The following is a 6000-nucleotide window of genomic DNA, read 5'->3' on the forward strand; positions in this document are numbered from 1 at the left end:
CTTATGTGCCGTATGACTGTTGTGCTTAGGATTTACATATATTGATATTGGATTAGTTAAGTTTGAGTGATAGGTGGCGGTTATCAAAGGCGATTGATTTTGGAAACGTTTTAACTTGAACCCGTAATAGGTGTGTACTAACCCTCGTAATAGCTTAGATTAATATTTGCTGAAAAGCCGAAAGCTTCATATTTTAGTGATTCGGGAATTAATATTTAGATCTATTTTCTACGCACGTTTAAGTTGGATTCACAATGGATATGGGCTAGGAAGGTATTTGGAACGTTCTTCAACGAGTAGATCTCTTGGTAAGTATTCGAACCTTCTTTCTATTTGTATCTTGTGGTTTAAGAAAAGCTGAAAACCCCTCTGTCGACTAAGGCTAAAAGGGTTTTTGGTGTTATTTGGTTTGTTGGTGCTGGTGAGGATTAAAGGCTACCGATCGTGGAGTGTGTGAAAAGCTTGGATCATCGAAGTGACTAAATCTAGTCATCAACTTCGGCAAAGGTATGAACCCAAGGGCCATTGTGGATGGTGGTCGAATGTGTAAGTGATGATAATAGGTAGTTTTCGATTTGGTTTAATATTAACATGGTCTAATCTATAAGTGGTTGATTATAGGAGAAATCGCATAGGAGATCTCGTCAAGGAATATCGCAAATCAGGTGTGTAACGAACCCTTATTCATAGCTTAAAGCGATAAATGCCAAAAAGCCGAAATGCTAAAATTCTGGCATTTCGAGGACTTGTGAGCAACCGAACTCTCATTAGTCAGTTAGATTCGTTGAGATGATGTTCGGGAACATTGGAAACGGTAAGAGCATGATTTTCGGCGTTCACGGTAAGTTGGGCCTCGAGGGGCTAAAATAGGGCCCAATGGGCTTTCGGGCCCATTTGGGTAAAATTGGTAGAAAATGAAAACCCGTTAAATTGCGCATTGAGACTGATAAAACTATTACGGAATATAGGCTAAATGGGCCTAGATGAAAAAATCCGCTAAGTAGAGCCTATTAGGGGTTTTAGTCCCAATAACTTGGTTTTGCTTAAAATTGGGCCAAAATTACTGTTTGCACACATGAATTGTTAGTAACCGTTAATGAACATGGAAAACTCTAATTTTTGGTAAAATTACAGAATTACCCTTATAAAATGAAAATGAACGTTTTGCCCCTAGGTAAAAATGACCATTATAACCCTAGGGTTTAAATATGAATTTGATACATGGGATTTTGATAAACATGGTATGTATGATATGCACATGACATGTATGATATGCACATGATATGTATGATATGCACATGATGTATTCATAAATGCATTGGGTTGGGTTTTATATGGATGGAGGAAGTGTAAAAGGGCTTATGCCCCAGTTATTAAAAAGGGCTTACGCCCCAGTTATTAAAAGGGCTTATGCCCAGTTATCAAAGGGCTTATGCCTCAGTTATCAAAAGGGCTTATGCCCCAGTTATTAAAAAGGGCTTACGCCCCAGTTATTAAATAGGGCTTATGCCCTAGTTATTAAATAGGGCTTATGCCCCAGTTATCAAAAGGGCTTATGCCCCAGTTATTAAAAGGGCTTTTGCCCCAGTTATTAAAAGAGGCTAGGCCTCCAGTTATATGATAAAGCAGCTATGCTGCCAGTGGAGAGTTATGGTTGGGTGGGTTGAGTTATTCCCCACATGGTGTGTTGGTTGGTACGGGTGGAGAGTAGCGAATGGTGGTCGAGTAGTCTCCCCAAATGGGCTTGCATTTATTCTTTCATTGATGTGATATTGAAATGGGCCTACGGGCCAAACCGTTTACAGTAAGGGCTTCGGCCCAACGGGCTGATATTGTTTTAGGCTCTGAAAGAGGCTTGTTGCACACTGAGTTTCCAAACTCACCCCCTTTCCTTAACCTTGTAGGTGAGCCTTGATGTGGGGACTTGGAGCCGAAGGGATTTAGAGTGGCCACGGTGATCGCTTTTGGGCTTTTAAATAAGCGTTGGTTTTCTTTAAATTTCCTTTAATTATTATTTATTTTTGGGTTGTAATAAGGCCATTTTAACTTTTCTTTTATTTCTTTTCGGGATTATTTTATTTTTAATAACTTTAAAACTGGTTGATAATTATTCAAATGGGCTAGACTTAGGACGTGTTTTCAAAACGATACTTGATTTCAAAATATCATAATGCCACGATTATTCTATTCATCAAAGATGTCCACTTAACCAAATTTAAACTCGATATAACAAAGTGTGGCAATGGTTGTGGGCATGTCTAGGATTGGATCCAATCGAAGAGCTTGGTACTTAAGCAGCCTTCATGGCTCACCTCCTCTGTCTCGGATACCTACCTGGTGCCCAGCTTCCGTTCACTTTGTTAACTCAACAAAATATATGGGTTTTAAAACACTAAAACGGAACGTGGGTTTTCAACTCCAATGTGGCATGTCAGATTCGGCCATAACGTCTGGGCCGGATTTGGGGTGTTACATTTAGTGGTATCAGAGTCAGGTTGCAAAACTCGACTGTGGTATGGGTAGTAGAAAATTATTGTTATTTTTTTCTTTTCTTTTTCCGAAATTGGGGTTTGAAAAGGGTTTTTCTAAAATTTTGTTTTTAAATCTCTCAATGAAACTTGACTTGTTTCTGAAAAGATGTTACTGGAGGTGTGGCACACCAAGTCTCCGGCACCAAATTTGTGAGTTCTCTAACTCTGTTTACTATTATAGATTGAAATGCTATATTGAGAAACCACTATAGATAGTAGCACTATACTGAAACTCACTAGTTAAGAGTAAACTGTAACGCTTGAATTTAGATTTAGTATTTATTTGGTGTGTATTCTGGAAATGTAAAAATTGTTTGCAGGTGAAATCTATCCGCTCTGATGGATAAATGTTTTGGGTGTATGTTAGTATTATTAGTATCAGAGTGCACAGCAGAAATGTAGTGGTGTAGTCTGAGAGTGGAAAATTTCGAGGACGAAATTTCTTTAAGGGGGTAGAATTGTAACACCCCGAATTTGGGCGTAGAAGTATTGGGCCTGGAGTGGGGGTCTGTAAGGAGGTTGTATATAAGTATTTAATTGTGCAATGAAATGAAACAATTAAATGTTTGCTTTAGTGGTTAATGGCTTTGAGAAATGTTGGAGAAATCTTAGGTTCAAACTTGGGCTTTAGCAAAAATTTTGGTATTAAGTGAAAAAAACTTGGATGCTTGGATGAGGGCCTTTTAAATTATTGAGGTAAATAAATGACACAAGGAAGCATGTAGTCTAGTGGTTGTGGCGTCATTAAGGTTGTATGGGAGCCTGGGTTCAAGTCTTGGCTCTTGCAATTTATTTTGTTTTTTTTTAAGGGAACCTGGACTTTGGCCTTTAGACCTTATAATTAATTGGGGATAAAATATAACACAAAAAGCCTTGTGGCTTAGTGGCAAGAAGCGTGTAGAGCATTTGAGGGGAGGCATGGGCTCGAATCCCATTGCAAGCAAGGAGCATTTATTTTGCTAACAGGGGGCGGCAAGAGTTGGTGTTGAATTTAAACTCTAATGTTGGAGGGATCCCACATCGGGAAACTAACATAAGAGTGGATACAAAGCTGGCTTTAAATAGAGGGAACCATGAGGAGAGTAAAGGTACCTTTCTTGGATGATCCCTTTCGCTGTATGGCGTGCTCGTTTGGATTGGGCGTCGGCTAAGAGTACTCGGACCGTAGATTAACTCCAGTCTCCTATCAGGTGTGTATTTCTGACTACTCTAGCTGTAGGATGGCTACTTCGGGCCGCGATGGGCCGAAAGGGGCCATGTGGGCCCAATGGGCCTACGGGCCCAATTGGTTAAGTTGTTTGATTGTGTAAAAAATATTAAACTAGGCTAGGTGAATCTCATATCTGTGGCTAGATTTGGGCTAAAAGGGCCACACGAGTGTCTGGGCCCATTTGGGCCGAGAATAGGCTTTAGGCCCATTCGTATTTTTATCCCTGTTTAGAATACTTTAGTTTACTAAAATTACCGAAATACCCTTAGTTTGTAAAAATTCTGAAATACCCTCGATTTGTAAAATTACTGAAATACCTTCGACTTGTAAAATTACCAAAGTAGCCTCGATTTCCAGAATTACCGTTTTACCCCCGTTTTACATAATTACTATTTTACCCCCGATTTACATAATTACTGTTTTACCCCCGATTTACATAATTATCGTTTTACCCTCGACTTACAGAATTACCGTTTTACCCTCGATTTATAGAATTACTGTTTTACCCTTAATTTACAGAATTACTATTTTACCCTCGATTTACAAAATTACTAAAATACCCTTGGTTTATAAAATCACCAAAATACCCCTAGTTTGTAAAATTACCAAAATACCCTTGGTTTGTGAAATTACCGAAATACCCTCAATTTGTAAAATTACCAAAATACCTCTAATTTACAAAGTTACAGAAATACCCTTGACTTTCTAAAAATTATAGAAATATCATTAGTATACAAAATTACTGAAATACCCTTGGTTTTTAGATTTACCAAAACACCCTTGTAGGATGAAATGACTAAAATACCCCTATTAGGTAAAAAGACCGTGAAGCCCCTGTAGGGTAAAGTGACCGTAAAGCCCCTGTATGGTAAAATGACCGTAATACCCCTGTATGGTAAAATGACGAATATGCCCTTATGTTCCGTATGACTGATGTGCTTAGGATTTACATATATTGATATTGGATTAGTTAAGTTTGAGTGACAGGTGGTGGTTATCGTAGGCGATTGATTTTGGAAACGTTTTAACTTCAACCCGTAACAGGTGTGTACTAACCCTCGTAATAGCTTAGATTAATATTTACTGAAAAGCCGAAAGCTTCATATTTTAGTGATTCGAGAATTAATATTTAGATCTATTTTCTACGCACGTTTAAGTTGGATTCACAACGGATATGGGGTAGGAAGGTATTTGGAACGTTCTTCAACGAGTAGATCTCTTGGTAAGTATTCGAACCTTCTTTCCATTTGTATCTTGTGGTTTAAGAAAAGCTAAAAGCCCCTCTGTCGACTAAGGCTAAAAGGGTTTTTGGTGTTATTTGGTTTGTTGATGCTAGTAAGGATTAAAGGCCACCGATAGAGGAGTATGTGAAAAGCTTGGATCGTCGAAGTGACTAAATCTAGTCATCAACTTCGGCAAAGGTATGAACCCAAGGGCCATTGTGGATTGTGGCCGAATGTGTAAGTGATGATAATAGGTAGCTTTCGATTTGGTTTAATATTAACATGGTCTAATCTATAAGTGGTTGATTATAGGAGATATCGCATAGGAGATCTCGTCAAGGAATATCGCAAATCAGGTGTGTAACGAACCCTTATTCATAGCTTAAAGCGATAAATGCCGAAAAGCCGAAATACCAAAATTCTGGCATTTCGAGGACTTGTGAGGAATCGAACTCTCATTAGTCAGTTAGATTCATTGATATGATGATCGGGAACATTGGAAATGGTAAGAGCATGATTTTTGGCGTTCACGGTAAGTTGGGCCTCGAGGGGCTAAAATAGGGCCCAATGGGCTTTCGGGCCCATTTGGGTAAAATTGGTAGATAATGAAAACCCGTTAAATTACGCATTGAGACTGATAAAACCGTTATGGAATATAGGCTAAATGGGTCTAGATGAAAAAATCCGCTAAGTAGGGCCCATTACGGGTTTTAGGCCCAATAACTCGGTTTCGCTAAAAATTGGGCCAAAATTACTGTTTGCACACATGAATTGTTAGTAACCGTTAATAAACATAGAAAACCCTAATTTTTGGTAAAATTACAGAATTACCCTTATAAAATGAAAATGAACGTTTTGCCCCTAGGTAAAAATGACCATTATAACCCTAGGGTTTAAATATGAATTTGATACATGGGATTTTGATAAACATGGTATGTATGATATGCACATGACATGTATGATATGCACATGATATGTATGATATGCACATGATGTATTCATAAATGCATTGGGTTGCGTTTTTATATGGATGGAG

Source organism: Gossypium hirsutum, chromosome A01 (genome assembly GCF_007990345.1).
Source record: "Gossypium hirsutum isolate 1008001.06 chromosome A01, Gossypium_hirsutum_v2.1, whole genome shotgun sequence".
In the NCBI taxonomy this organism is placed as follows: Eukaryota; Viridiplantae; Streptophyta; class Magnoliopsida; order Malvales; family Malvaceae; genus Gossypium; species Gossypium hirsutum.